This window comes from Silene latifolia, chromosome 5, assembly GCF_048544455.1.
Source record: "Silene latifolia isolate original U9 population chromosome 5, ASM4854445v1, whole genome shotgun sequence".
NCBI classification, from domain to species: domain Eukaryota; kingdom Viridiplantae; phylum Streptophyta; class Magnoliopsida; order Caryophyllales; family Caryophyllaceae; genus Silene; species Silene latifolia.
The window spans coordinates 8596790-8613430 of NC_133530.1; the positions used below are offsets into that span (position 1 = coordinate 8596790).

At 38.1% G+C, this 16641-nt stretch overlaps 1 non-coding gene across 1 annotated transcript; it reads right to left on the reverse strand.

The window, feature by feature from the left end:
• Positions 1–10384: 10384 nt before the first annotated feature.
• On the reverse strand, positions 10385–10491 carry LOC141658126 (small nucleolar RNA R71). Its single transcript, XR_012549030.1, has one exon. It is a non-coding gene; the product is annotated as a small nucleolar RNA R71 (small nucleolar RNA).
• Between the last annotated feature and the right edge of the window lie 6150 nt (positions 10492–16641).

Genomic DNA, 16641 nt, shown 5'->3' on the forward strand with positions numbered 1-16641 from the left:
AATCCATTTTTTTAAAATAGGTAGTTTCTTGTATTAATATATTTATGTATTGGGTTTGTTGACATTAGCTCGATACGAATAACTTATTTATTTAAATAGGTCATAATTATGTTGGATTCGCTCTTAAAAATAAGAATTAACATTCATTGTTATTGGTTAAATGAGTTATAAAACCTTGTTGGGTCAATAAAGTTATAGATCTATACAGTATTATTAAAAGGAAATTTAAAATGCCACGTATACAATGTCACCTAACATTAACAAAAAGTCGTGTCACTTACTACACATGACATGGCAAATTTTAATGTGACATGCCGAATAAATATGACATGAATTATCAACTTTTTATTACATGACATTAATGTAAATATATTATTTTCCAAAATTTATGTAACCCTTACAAATTTACATCAAAGTTTCATAATTTATACTTAAAATTGACATTTTAATTGAAATTTGTGTAATAAAACATGTTAATAGAGTAATTAAAATTTTTCATATTATTTAACACCCATCATTTTTATTAAGTGTTTTTTCCCCATTTAATTCATTTTTTTAATAAAACATGTTAATAAATTAATTAAAACTCTTCATAATACTTAACACCCACCAAATTAATTAATACTTTTTTCTATTTAATTAATTTTTATAATAAAATATGTTAATAAATTTATTAAAACTCTTCATATTGCTTAACCTCCATCATTTTCATTAATATTTTTTCTTATTTAATTCTCCTCTTGAGTTTATCGGCATTCAATTATCTTATTCAACAATAACACAAAATAAATTAAAAATAAAATTTAAATATTGGAATATATGGTTGTGTAATGGCTATAAAAGCTATAATAATAATACCTATAATGATTTATATTCACTTCATTTATTTATTTAATACCTATTTTCCATTTACCCATCAGTTTCTAAGTTGTGGGCTATATATTTTATGGTTTAATTTATTTATTTGATTATGATGAGAACATATATTTTTATGTTGTTGTTGTTGTTGTAGTTGTTGTTGTTGTTGTTGTTGTGGTGGTGGTGGTAGTGGTAGTGGTAGTGTAGTCCTATAAAGTATATTTTAATTTTTATGTTTTTGGTTTTTATGAATTGTTTACTTTATATCAGAACTCATGTTTTCCATTTAGTTTTTAAATGATTTACATGTGACAATGTTATTATTCGTTTGTCAAGTTTATTTTTATTATATAAATTTTAAAGTATCATGAAATGTATGTGGCTACAGTCTGCAGATAAGCAAAAACATCATGTGGGTAATTTGAAGAGGGAGGAAATACAAAAGGCAAATCAAAGGTAAAGAAAATGTAAGGTATAAACTCATAAGTTATGAATGTATTGTTTATTAGTAGATAATCTCAAATAAAAGAGCACATATTTTGTCTCAAATGTCAACGAGTTGGAAAGTTTCTGGAACAAATTTTGGATATCAATTTTGTTCAAATAACGATAATTTATTTCATAGTCTCATATTTATTTTCGTAATTGATACAAAAAATTGAAATATTTGTCTTCGTAATTCAAACTATATTTTTTAAAAAAGACGTAATTGTCTTGTACTATATATCGTAATTTGTGCAAGAATTTGTTACACATTTATACTCAAAGTTAAACATTGGTGTTCAATTTTACGTTTAAAAATAAACGTCAAAGTTCTAATAAAACATAATTATTTCGTTGGTTAATTCGTACTAATTACTGAGTTATTTGTTTTCACAGGGACGATTCACTGGAGAACGAAGATTATATGTAGAAGTGAAATAATAGAATTGATTAAACAAATATATATTGGAGACTAACTACAAGATTGACGACATTAACGTGAATGGCTAATAATTTCTTTTTTGTTTTTTCAAATGTATCATTTATTTTGGTATTTGTTGGGTTTTTTCATCAATTAACCTTTGAAAAAATAACACTTTTCACCTACTTGACTTATTTAATTTATCGATTTTGATCTTTACGTTAACATGTCAATGCCCGTTATTTAAGTACACGATCTATCATCAATTATTCATGAGGCGATCTTACTATGTGGTTTAATATTTTACAAAATTACAATTTCTAGAAACAATAAAAATACTCCCCACCTTTATGAATTACGTGATCTTTAATTTGAGAAAAAATCGTGTTTTTCTGACATCTTATGACTTGTCAAAGTTTATTCGTTCAAGAAACTTTGACCGATTTTTATTTTCGATCTGTAACGCCCCGAAAATCATACCTTAATTAGGATATAAAAGGTCGTATTTGAAATGGCCACTTGAATTCTTGTTTGCGATAGGAATTCCTGCGTTCCATTAGTTTTATCACTCTTGTGATTAAAAGACTTTTGTGAAATAAAATTCTTGTAACACTCTTGTGTATTGGAAAACCGAAGTTTTGAACTTTTCTATTTTCCCATTTTCAAGTTTCGGGACGAAATTTATTTTAAGGAGGGTAGAATGTAATACCCCGAATAAAATTAATTTTAAGATATGTATAATAATAGGACCATTAGAGACTTTATAGACTAAACTCGTATATTTTTCTGTATATATGAAGACGGCTCCATTTTAGTAATTTGTCTAAGAGTATATGAGTGGGACCCGTTACGATTTTTACTACTCTATTAGATAATTATAAAAAAAAAAGAAAAAAAAATCTACACTAACTCCACCGAGGCCTTAGTGGTGACTCATGTTTTCATGAAGGCTAGTATACTACGTTTCATTCACTTCATTTAGAAAACTTATATAGGAGGGTAATCATGTCCATGAATGAGCATAACCCTTCATATAAATACATAGAAGAAAAAGGGAAAAAACGCAAGATTAGCTAAATGATGAAGGTTGAAAATTTGGGTAATACGTATTAGTGAGCTAATAAGATCTCATGTACCGAATTAAGGTATGATTTCGGGACCCTTTGTCGATATAAGTAATTGTTTACCTTTGAAATAAGAGATTAGAAATAAACTGTTATATATTAGTTTTATTGTTAATTTCGTCTTATGATTGTTATACTGCTCACATGTTATATTAATTACCGTCTTATGAATGTATGCTGTGATAATAGTGTTGTCGTTATAATGCATCATTGACCAATTGTAGCATTCGGGATACGATTATTGGTTTGAGGTGACATTATGTCGTAACCTGTGTACACAGAAGGAGACGTTGGCTCCGGGAGTACTCCATATATAAACAAAAGGGGCGTTGGCCCATGAGAACTATGGGGCGTTGGCCCGAGTGAAATAATTCTATTTCTGTGTACATGGAGGTGGGTCTTAGACCCGTTGTGAGTGCGGATCTCCATAATGTTTCTCTAATTCAATAATGGTAGACCGACATAAATGTGATAGGAATATATATCATGTTGGTATGGTAGTCATTTAATGTTTTTTAGATAGCGGGTTGGTCTCTGGTACGGAATTTCTGTATTCTGTTAAGTTATTGTATTGGCTTATATATGGTAATAAGAAGAATTCTGATGAATAAAGGATATGACACAAGGCCGGTGGAGGCAACTGGAGTCATACTCAGCCTGTGGTTGACTGATTTCGTTACTTTCACTCTTTTTCAGGTACAAGTATTCGGGAAGGTCAAGTGTGAGGATTCCATGTAGAACATAAGACCTATAAGATGTATAGTTTATTTATTTTTATTGTAAGCCTTGTATTCTCCGGAGGGGGACTACGGCGGTGACGCCCTATTTTTCCGCTGTTGTCTTATTTTTAAAAGAGCCATTTTGAGCTGCTTGCTTGATTTTCGGGGCGTTACACGATCACATATGCATACAATGAATTTTTGTTTTTCCGCGATCTACAACTTTACAAAAAGAATTGCATCTTTACGAAATCGTGATTAAGAGATCTGAGCAATTAAAGTAATTTTTCAGAAAAGTGGGGGAATTTGGGGGGAAAACTGCAAACTTCATGGGTAACATGAGAATTATTCCTAAATATTAATTTGGTCCAATAGATATTAGACAGAAATAGCCGGAATATTATGATTTTCCACTATTACATATACAACACATAAATATAAATTTCACTAGATTTAGTATGATAAATACTCAAATTAATATTAGTTTTAAATGATCGCTAATATCGAGTTTATAGTATCTTTTGAGGATTATTTGCTCATTTCTTTCATGACCTTATAATGATTAGTCTTGAAAACTTTAAGGGGGCGTTTGGTTCATTAGCATGGAATGAAATGGATTGGAATATGAATCCATAATGGTATGGGGTTCTAAATCCATTCCTTCATAAACTTGTTTGGTTCATCTTAAAATTGTACAAGGGTGGAATGAAGTTTGATACCAAGGGTAGAAGTTGGGTATGAGATTCTAGGGGGTTGGAATGGAGTTAGAATCCATTGGGTATCTAACTCCATTCCAAAATACTCCAACCAAACATTGGAATGGAGCAAATCCATTCCAATCCATTCCAAGAGAGACAACCGAACACCCCCTAAATTCGTTTTATTCGGTGAGGACCTAAATTAACCGGGTTTGAACCGAACTAAATACCGAAAATAAAAAAAATAAGGAACGAGGACCGGACCTAAATAAATTCGGTCCAAATTGGGTTCAAGCCAAAATAATCCTGTCCAATCTATTTTAACATCAAATTTAAACTTGCTCACCAGTTAGGCAGTCACCCCCTAACTAGATCAGACAAACTGCCCGACCCGAATGACCCGACTCGATAAGGCTGACCCGAGAATCCAAATCAACACGAATTTGTTGGACCCGATACCCAAATTGACCTGATCCGACCCATACCCGACATGAGACTTGATTGATCCAATATTCACCCGACCCAATATAACCCGACCTAAAAGACCCGACCAATAATTGACCTTATCTAAGATGACTTAAAGTGGCCTAAAATGACAAGTACTAAGGTAAATTTGTTATAATTCTAATTTGATAAGAGAATATAATATAAAGAGAGAGAACAATATAAGAGAAAGTGAGCATTGTTATATTATATTATTCCATGTACATGTGCATATATATAGAGAATACAAAAAGACCTTTTGATGAAAGGTAACGATGGTTCCTAAAGGATAAGGAGATGAAATGTTACAATGGTTGGGGATGTAAGGGTATAATGGTCATCCACTATACATATTTTATAACACTCCCCCTTGGATGACCATTACCTAAAAAAATACAATGTCTCACGATGACAATATTCTCCTAACACGCATAACAAGCTGCCTCATTAAAACCTTTCCTTGGAAAACTCAGTGGGACAAAATCATGGATAAGGAAAAAGAGTACAACGCGTATTAACTCCCCCTGATGATTAAACAACTTGATATATCTTGAAATAATCCATGCTTTGACGTAATTTCTCGATCGTTGAAATAGAACCCATCGTGGTTGATAATAAACTTGTTATCTTCAATCAATAGAAATCCTTGATAGTTTCAGTATCATATTTCTTCGGAACTCATAATCTGGATATGGTCATCATTTCATGATAACTCTTTGATTTTCATTTCAAAAAATACCACTGCAATTTTGAGAGAAAATAATTTTAATTCTTCTCAATGGATGACATAATATTATATGCATGTCTAAACGTACCAATTTTCACCTTAACAATCATGATGATCATCATGACTATAGCGTATTAATGCGCTTATAGTGCTACCTCGTTAAAAACCTTGCTAGGAAAAACCCATTGGGATAAAAAACCTAGTCGAAGGAAAAAGAGTGCAACTATCATTTCAATTCATTCTCTCCGGAGAATCAATCTGATTAACAACTCATCTTTGAAAAATCATCGATCTTTCTTGCCAAATCTTATTACTGTATGGATTGACATCCTTATTATAGATTTTCGCTACTGAAATTCATTCATATATGAATTTCCATATGCTCAACTATAGGTTGAGACAACACAATTTATTCAAATAAACTCTTTAGTATTTTGAATATTCCCTTTTGGAACTAATCACGATAATCTTTCAATCGTATGGTAGAGGTTTATATTTATAACCAAGAGTTTTCAAAACTCAATTGATCAAGCATCATCATCATTTGATGATCGTTTATAAGAGGTTCCTACAGGGATTATCCTCGTTGGAGTGTCTTATAAGATAACATTTCTCCTTTTAATAATATAACAAGTTAAAACAATATTATGAAATATGTACATGCATTCATATGACATGAAACCTATTTTTTAAATAATATTTATAAAATAATGCAATGATGGATACATATAAAATCTAATATACAAATAATGTACTTATCTCTAAATGCACATGGTGATGACTCAATAATGCAACTGTACAGTTTATTTTCCAAGATTCATAACATATATTGACTTCAGGTCAATGTATGGACTTCATGTCCATGAGCTCATTTAATAAATGATTATATGTCGACAATTAAAATGGACTTAAGTAGAAGATCCCCATTACGAGTCCATAAGATATCGCGCGCAAATATATATATAGGTTCCATAAACATATCGATATAATTTATCATCTTTTGATAATATCAGTACTGTTCAATGATATCTGAATCTGAATATATATTTGGTACCATTATATTTATCTAGGCCATCTATTATCATTCATATATCCGTGTCACGGGAACACTCCAAATATAGCATTCTTATTTCATACCAATCGCTTCATCTTGCTATTTATCATCTATTTCATTTTCATAGTGGAACCGTCAATTCATCTTGACTTTTATTGAATTACACTTCAGGTGTATATGTATCAATCTGGTAAAAAAATATTTTTTTGTTATATCAAATTCAAAACCTTTACTCAGTGAATTTGATGTATAACATTATTTGAACTTCTGGTTCAGTAAGGGATCATTCCATATTTGTTTTTACCAGCTTTTAACTCACTTTTCTCCCCCTAAGATGGTAAAAACTATAACCAATATATAGTCAAAAATTTATCATAACCACCATAGACATCAATTTCTCATATCACCGATGAGATTTTACATGGGCATTTTTGTACAATAACAAAATATTTCGGGGAGTAACATATAATGCAGTTGGTTGGATTTTATATATGTTGAATCACAATGCCCAACTCAGGAGATCACCGATTACATATAATAATCAAAATGTGATTTTTAATCACGAAAATTACTCAGAAAATTCAATATGTAGCTATAAGCCACTTGAATATAACACCAATCCATACATGAACATTTAAGTTCTATATTCAACTCCGAGTAGTGTTTAGATCTCCAACATCACATATACTCAATCTCAGTGCATTGGCTTGCCTTTAATAAAATTTCTACACGAGAGAATTTCAGCACTTATCTTTTCTTTATGATAAACTCCAGGTTTATGAAAACGGGTATAATATGAACCCGGATGGCCTCAATTGTCACATTTAACCATTTCATGTCGACTTTTATCAGTTTGCTTTAATCCGTGTCAATCTTTCATAAGCATTGGTCGTGTTTCGAAAACTTCACTTATCACACGCCGCATTTTAAGTTGCTATAATTTCTCATGCTAATCATCAAGTTAGCAATATTCGTATCATATAAACTCAAATTAAAAATTTCATATCTGGCCAGATAAATGATGTGACATAGGACACAACAAGTGTCTCATATATGTAGGTGATATACGATTAATTTACTTCTAATTCCCTCTTTCTTTTATGCATACCGACTCATAACGAGTCGGTTTCGGGTGTTTTTCTTTGCTTTTTGTGCCCAATGCCCGTACTTGTTACCTTGTGCATCCTTTTGTAGGAAACGACCCGAGTATGGAGAAATTGGGGCAAGAAAGGCACCCCATTGCCTTTACATGAAGAAGAGGTGAAGAAATGAAGACTGTGTGTTTTGCATACAGACGGCAGGCGTGGTCCTAGCCGCCAAGCAAAACACACCCCAGAGAATCACTCAAGAAATTTGAAGAAAAGCTGAAGAAGGTGCTTTGCCGGCAGGCCGGCGACCGGCCCACCGGTAAAGCACAACAAGTGGAATTAAAAGAAGAATTGAAGGAAAAACGAGCTTGGCCTCGCTGCGCCAGAGAGACCGCGGCCGGCCAACCTAAGCATTTCACACATCAACAAGGAAGAGGAAGTCCTGAAGAAGGTGTTTTGCCGGCAGGTAAGAAGCCGCCCACCGGCAAAACACGGATGCCAAAGCAATTTTAAATCCTTGCACGGTTTTGCGGTAGAGCACACCATTCACGGCACCTGGCATTACGCAACAGACGCGAATTTGGGCTTTTCTTCCTCTTTTCTTCCTAATCTTGTAAAAGCCTATAAATACCCCTCTTAAACCCTTTTTAACACACAACCCTAGATCCAGAATTTTTACCCTTTCAAGCTTTAAACTTTCTTAATCTCTTTGTTAATCTTTCTTTAATTAGAGAAGTTCTTCAATCAATTAGTGATTGAATTTGGGTTTGTAAGAAGATTGAAGGGTTTCCTTCTTTACTATTTCTATCCAAATTCCTCTTTCACTATTTTGTTGGTATTAATTCTCTCCCTATTTTCATTTGTTTACATTTTGTTCTTCTTTTATGTTTGTTTGATTGTTTATGTTAAAATTGTTGTTGTTGTTTGTTTGTTGTTGTTATTCCCATCATTGTTCATCTTTTTATTGTTGATCTTTCCTTTGTTTCTCTTTCATTTGTTCATCCTTGGGTGGTTGTCCTCAAAGACTTAATCTTTGGGTTGATTTGGTTAAAGATTGTGTCTTTAGGTTTAATCACTCTTGCTATTAGATTAAATCATCTTTCCCTTCACCCATTGTTAGATTGTTGCATGTTTAGTAGTGAATTTCATCTTCTCACCATGTTTGTGACCAAAGTTTCCATCTTTATTGTTTATTTTGCAATTAGGACCATGATTAGTGAGTAGTCTTCCACTAGGGCTCGGTTTGACCCAACATGAGTAATTTCATTAGTTGAATTTCATAAAGGCTAATTATTTGGGGAAATTGGTGAGGGTAGTTTAGAGGAATGACTTGGTTTATGGGTTGACTTTTGGGTAGTGTCGACTTACGACCCTTGACCACCAACGAGAGTTGGTTAGGTTGTGATTTGGATACCCGAGATTTGACCCTATTGTTGACCTCGGTTGAGACCGAAAGGGAGAACCGGGGTAGGACACCTCTAATCTAGCGTTTGAAATCGACCCTCGAGAGAGGGAGTGGGATGACCCGGGAATTGACGGGGCTTAATGACCTTAGCAAATATTGGACTACCTTGGGAATAATGCATGTTTTTGGGGTAGTCGGGTATTGAGTTAGGGATTCCGACCTTCGAACCCGAGAGGGGGGTTGGTGGGTAGTGCTAGTGTCCTATTTCGAACCCGAGAGGGGGGTCTTAGGCGAATTAGAGCCGTCACCTCCTCACCTAACTACCCTTGTGATTAGCCTAGAGATTTAACTATGTGGAATTGCGAATTGTTTGGGAAGAACCGAGTCTTAGGCCGTTTAATCATTTGAATTACAATTTATCCTTCATTCTTGCTTATTTTCCTTACTTTTGTTAAGTTTGCATTTCATTTTGTTTTAGGTAGCATTAGTATAACAACCATCATCTTTTATTTTCGACTTAGCTAAACGATCGGATTAGAACAATTAGTAATCTTTTCAACTCCTTGTGGGATCGACCCTTAATAGTGTACAACGATAAAATCGTGCACTTGCGAGGTATAGCTTGATACCATCAAGTTTTTGGCGCCGTTGCCGGGGAGTTCGGCTAGATATTAATTGTTTTCGTTCTTGTTTAGACTAAGTCTTTTGTTTCTAATCCCTCTCTTGAGTGTGTAGGATTTCTTGCATGGTTAGGAGAGCTCGACGAGGTCAACCAATACGTCCGATTGACCACGAGATCGAAGCAACCGCGAGAAGACTAAATTCGCTCCGTAGAAGAGGACTTATAGAAACACCGATTCCTCAAGAAAATCCAGTAATTGAGAACCTTCAAGGGGAACCACGGGTCTTTGAAACTTTCGAAAATCCTTTTGCAACACCGGAAACGGAAGTAACAATGGCCGCGGTCCCTATGAGAGATAACTTGGCTCCGAAAAAGGTGGTGAATCCGAGTATTGTGAAGCCACCTATTCAAGCCAATAATTTTGATGTGAAAGCCACCTTGCTACAACTTGTCCAAGGGAACCAATTCGGAGGGGGAGCCACCGAAAACCCCAACGAGCATCTCAACGAGTTCTTGGATAGTTGTGACATGTTCAAGGCCAATGGAGTCACGGAAGATGCCGTACGCCTTAGGCTTTTCCCTTACTCTTTGAGGGGAAGTGCCAAGGAATGGCTTAAAAGTTGTGAACCCGACTCTCTTCGGACTTGGGACGATGTCTCTAAGGCTTTTCTCAACAAGTATTTCCCACCCCAACGAACCGCAAGAATTAAGAGTGAGCTCCAAGGGTTCACCCAACAAGAAGATGAGACCCTTTATGAAGCATGGGAGAGGTACAAGGGCCTCCAAAGGCTATGTCCTCACCACGGTATTGGAGATGATGAGCTCATCAACAATTTCTATGAAGGGTTAAACAATGATATGAAAATGAACCTTGATTCCGGCTCGGGGAAGGGAGCTTTGGATAAGATAGATCACAAGACGGCAAAAGAACTTATTGAAGAAATGGCTTCTCGTACCTTTCATTGGAACAATGATAGGCACAAAAGGAAAGGGAAGTCAACGGTCGAATCGGCCAACAATGTGGAAGTGAAAGAGATGATAGAAGAGCTTAAGCAATAAGTTGCCTTGATGAGCTCAAGCAAAACATCTAGCAATTCTTCTATGAGGAACCAAGTCTATAGTTGTGAGCTTTGTGGAGACCAAGGACACCCACCCAATGAGTGTCCCTTGGTGGTTGGATATGGAAGTTGTATGGAGCAAGTGAACGGGATATGGGAGTCTAGTCCGGCCAAGCAAGCATTTAACAACAACCAATATCACCCGGGATTGAGAGCCCACCCAAACTTCTCCTATGGCTCTCAAAATGTCCAAAACCCAAACTTCCAACAAAAGTCACAACAACCAAACTTCCAAACTCAAAAACAAAACACAACATTTAATCAAGGTCCACCGGGTTTCCAAGGGAGAACCTTCCAACCAAGGCAACAACAATTTCAACCACTCAACCCACCAACCAACCCGCCTTTCCAACAAACCACCCAACCTTTCCAACAAACCACCCAACCTTTCCAACAAAACACCCAACCAAAGTCAAGCTTGGAACTCATGATGGAACAATTGATGACTTCACAAAACCAACTTGTCAATACTCAAACACAATTCATCAACCATTCCACTCAAAAACATGACGAGACAACCTCATCCATCAACCAACTTAGGACCCAAATGCAAGCTTCTCAACGGATGACGGACAACCAAATCTCCCAATTGGCTACTCAAATGAGCCAACTTCAAGCCTCCCAAGGGAAATTCCCGGGTAAAACCGAGGAAAATCCGAAAACCATGAATGCTATCCACTTGAGGAGTGGTAGGGATTTGGAAGACCGGGAATTTGTCAAGAAAAGGAAGAGTAGTAGACCGGGTAATGTCATTGAACCTCAAGTTGTGGTTGAACCTCCAAAGGTAATTGAAGAAAAGGAGGGAGAAGAGGAACTCGTGGAAATTGTTGTGGAAACTCCAAAGGTGATTGATGAACCGACAAGGGTGGTTGAAGAGCCTCAACAACAAGTGGTAAGAACTTATGTACCACCGGTTCCCTTTCCACAAAGATTGGCAAGAGCCAAACTTGAACAAAAGTATGGGAAGTTCATGGATATGATGAAGGGTATCAACATTACTATGCCTTTCATTGATGCCGTAAAGGAGATTCCAAGTTATGGCAAGTTCTTGAAGGAGCTTATCTCAAACAAAAGCTCTTTGAGCCCAACAACTACGGTGAGCTTATCCAAGGAGTGTAGTGCAATTCTCATGAATGAAGCTCCTCAAAAGCTTGAAGACCCGGGGAGTTTTTCCATACCTTGTAAGATTGGGACCGTGCACATTGAGAGGGCTTTGTGCGATTTGGGGGCAAGCATTAGTCTTATGCCCCTCAAAATTTTCAAGAAGTTGAAGGGTTATGAGCTTTCACCAACAAGGGTTTCTCTCCAACTTGCGGATAGGTCGGTAAGATACCCGATTGGTCTTGTGGAGGATGTCCCACTCAAGGTGGGGAAACTTGCATTTCCATGTGATTTCTATGTAATGGACATCCCCGAAGACTCAAATATTCCCATCATATTGGGGCGCCCTTGCCTTGCTACGGGGGGTGCTATGATTGATGTGAAGAATGGGAAGCTTTCTTTGCAAGTGGGTGAAGATAAGGTTGAATTCTCCTTGAACAAGGCTATGAAAGAGCCTTCGGAAGAAAAGTCTTGTTATATGATTGATGTGGTAGAAGAATGGGTTGATATGAAGAAATTTGATGAAGACAAGGGTTTGCAAGGGTTCCTTGAGGGCAAGGTAAAGGATTGCAAGGAGCACCGGGAGTATGCTTTAGCTATGGAAGCAACAATTGAAGAAGACCCGGACAAAGAATTTGAAAGCTTGAGAGGAGATGGTAAAAAGGAGGAGAGATCTACGCCTCCTCAAGTGGAGTTGAAACCTCTTCCTTCTACTCTTAAACATGCTTTCCTTGGCCCTAATGATACTTACCCTATTATTGTCAATAGTGCACTCAATGACACCGAACTTCAAAAATTACTTGATGTTGTGAGAAAATACAAAGATGTCATTGGGTACTCAATTGATGATATCAAGGGGATTAGCCCTTCTTTTTGCACCCATCGCATTCATTTGGAGGATGAGAGTGCATCTTCCATTGAGCCTCAACGCCGCCTTAACCCCGCCATGAAAGAAGTGGTTAGGAAGGAGGTGTTGAAGCTCTATGATGCAAGCATAATTTACCCTATCTCCGATAGTGCATGGGTGAGCCCGGTGCATGTTGTGCCGAAGAAGGGCGGGGTCACGGTAGTCACCAATGATAAGAATGAACTAATTCCAACAAGAGTCACAACCGGGTGGAGAATGTGTATAGACTATAGGCGCCTCAACAAGGCAACTAGGAAAGACCATTTCCCCCTCCCTTTCCTTGACCAAATGTTGGAAAGACTTGCCCAACATTCTCATTTTTGCTACCTTGATGGGTTTTCGGGGTTTTTCCAAATCCCGATTCACCCTAATGACCAAGAAAAGACCACATTCACGTGCCCATTCGGCACCTTTGCTTATAGGCGCATGCCCTTTGGGCTTTGCAATGCGCCGGCCACATTTCAAAGATGCATGCTAGCTATATTTTCCGAATATGTTGAGAATATCATGGAGGTGTTTATGGACGACTTCTCGGTCGTAGGCACCTCATTTGATGGATGTCTAGCTAATTTGGGTAAGGTCTTGAAAAGATGTCAAGAGAGTGGTCTAGTCTTGAATTGGGAGAAATGTCACTTCATGGTGACATCCGGGGTTGTTTTGGGTCATGTAGTGTCAAGTAAGGGCTTGGAAGTTGATCAAGCCAAGATTGAAGTGATCAAAACTCTACCCCCTCCCACTAATGTAAAAGGAATTAGGAGTTTTCTTGGGCATGCCGGTTTTTACCGGAGATTCATTAAGGATTTTTCTTTGATTGCCCGACCTTTAACTTTGTTGCTTGGAAAAGATGTGCCATTTGAATTTACTAATGAGTGTTTGGATGCATTCAATAGGTTGAAGGAAGCTCTCATCACCGCTCCAATCATGCAACCTCCCACTTGGGGAGAACCTTTTGAGTTGATGTGCGATGCTAGTGATGTGGCGGTGGGAGCGGTGCTAGGACAAAAGAAGAATGGTAAACTCCATGCCATATATTATGCAAGCAAGACTTTGGATGAAGCTCAATCACATTACACCACCACCGAAAAGGAGCTTTTGGCGGTCATATATGCCATGAACAAGTTTCGTTCTTATTTGGTGGGCTCTAAGGTAGTTGTGCACACCGATCACACGGCGTTGAGACACTTGCTAATCAAGAAGGAGTCAAAGCCCCGCTTGATTCGGTGGATACTATTGTTGCAAGAGTTCGATATCGAGATTAGAGACAAGAAAGGTGTAGAAAATGTGGTAGCCGATCATCTTTCTCGGCTACTCCATGTCAAGGATAAGGATGGATTACCAATTGATGACACATTACCGGATGATCAACTATTCGCACTAGCTTTGATGGATACCCCGTGGTACGCGGACTATGTAAACTATTTGGTATCCGGGGTCATCCCACACGGTTATGATTCCCATAAGAGAAAGAAATTCTTCCATGACCTTAAGCAATATTTTTGGGAAGAACCGTGTCTCTACAAAGCTTGTGCCGACGGGATAATTAGAAGATGCATCCCCAATGAAGAAGTCCAACCCATAATCTCTCATTGCCATGACATGCCAAGTGGAGGGCATGGTAGTTCACGAAAAACCGCCGCGAGGGTGCTCCAATGTGGATTCTTTTGGCCTTCCCTATTTCACGATGTGGCCACCTACGTCAAGAAGTGTGACAAGTGTCAAAGAAGTGGTAACATTTCAAAGAGGCATGAAATGCCAATGAACTACATACTTGAGGTGGAGTTATTCGATGTATGGGGCATTGACTATCAAGGCCCTTTTCCCTCATCAAATGGGAATGAGTATATTCTTGTTGCGGTGGACTACGTGAGCAAATGGGTTGAAGCAATTCCAACAAAGACTTGTGACGCAAAATCAGTAACCAAACTCATGGAGACAATCATATTCCCACGGTTTGGAGTTCCACGAATTGTGATAAGTGACCGTGGAACTCATTTCCGGGAGAGGACTCTTGATGCTTTACTCAAGAAGCATGGGGTGCAACATAGGCGGAGCCTTGCCTATCACCCACAAGCTAACGGCCAAGCCGAAATCTCTAACCGTGAAATCAAGATGATCCTTGAAAAGACCGTGAGCCGGTCAAGAAAAGATTGGTCTACCAAGCTCAATGATGCATTGTGGGCTTACCGGACCGCTTTCAAAACACCAATAGGAACTTCACCGTTCCGGTTGGTGTACGGTAAGCCTTGTCATTTACCGGTTGAGTTGGAGCACAAGGCACATTGGGCCATCCGACGACTTAACTTTGACTTGAAGAGCGCCGGGCAGAAGCGGCTACTTGACCTCAATGAGCTTGAAGAATTTCGACTAGAGGCTTATGAGAGCTCTAGGTTGTACAAGGAAAAGACCAAGCGATTCCATGACAAAGCTATTATAAGGAGGGAATTCAAGGAGGGGGACTTGGTTCTCCTCTTTAACTCAAGGTTCAAGCTATTTTCGGGAAAACTAAAGTCAAAGTGGTCGGGGCCTTTCACCGTGGTCCGAGCTTTCCCTACGGGGTCGGTTGAGGCATCCGATGGAGACCAAACATTCAAGGTAAATGGACAACGGCTAAAGCACTACATTGCCGGAACCCCTATCATCAAGAGTGTGAGCTCCATTGCTACCTACCTTCAAAATTATTGATTGTCATTCATAACTCCGTCGAGCCTACGACATAAAACAAGGGCGCTTCATGGGAGGCAACCCATGCATCTTTGTATATAATTTGCATCCTAGACTAGTAGTGAGAAATTTTGAATCGTATTTTGTCTATTTGGATTGGTGACGGAGGTCACTTTTGAAGAACACAAGTATTTATTTTCGTTGACCAAATCCGGCAAGATCATGCGTCGGAGTAGTTGCGGAAAACAAGAATCCCGGGTCAATGAAAAAGCTCAAAGTTGAGTTGAAGAAAAATTGAGCAAATTTGAAGAATACAACGAAAAATGGCTGTGTGTTGTGTTTTGCCGGTGGACCGGCAGCCGGTTGGTCCACCGGCAATGAGACCAAACAAGATTTTTGGAAATTAAAGAAGTGGTGTGTTTTTTGGTGAGGCGGCACGCTCACCGCACACAACACACCGGGCAGCAGTAAAAACACGAAGAATTGATGATTGGGAGTGTGTTTTGCGGCAGGCGGCAAGAACCGCCCACCGGCATGACACACCTGAAGACTTGGAAAATTTTGGAAATTGGTGAAGAGGAGTGTTTTGCCGGAGGTTCGCAAGAAACCGCTCACCGGTAAAACACTCATGTATTGAAGCCGGGAAGTCGAAATTTGAGTATGGAGCGTGTTTTGCCGGAGGCGCAAGCCGGCTCACCGCGTAACACACTGGTATTTGAAAAAAATCAATTGAGGAGAGTGCTTTGCCGGTGGACCGGCAGCCGGTTGGTCCACCGGCAGCGAGGTCAAATTTTTGAAGGAGAAATTCGAAAATTAAAAAAAGAGGAGAGTGTGTTTTACCGGCAGACCGGCTGCCGGTTCGCCAACCGGCAAAACACACCCGCAGACCACAATTATTAACCCGATATCCCCCTTTTTCCAATTCATTTCTTCACTTCTCCTTCATCACTCCTCCATAATTTTTCCTCCTTTCTAACCCTAACTCCATTAAAACTCAATCAAACTTCCTCCTACCTTCACCAATCAACCCCAATCATCAAGATGGCCGGAAGAAGGACAAGAGCCGACATAGCAAGGGACCAAGAGGCATTGATTGCTCGGGCCGCAACCGATACATACCCCGATCCGGACTTTCCCACTGTCGAGTTTACCACACCTACGCAGAAGGGTAA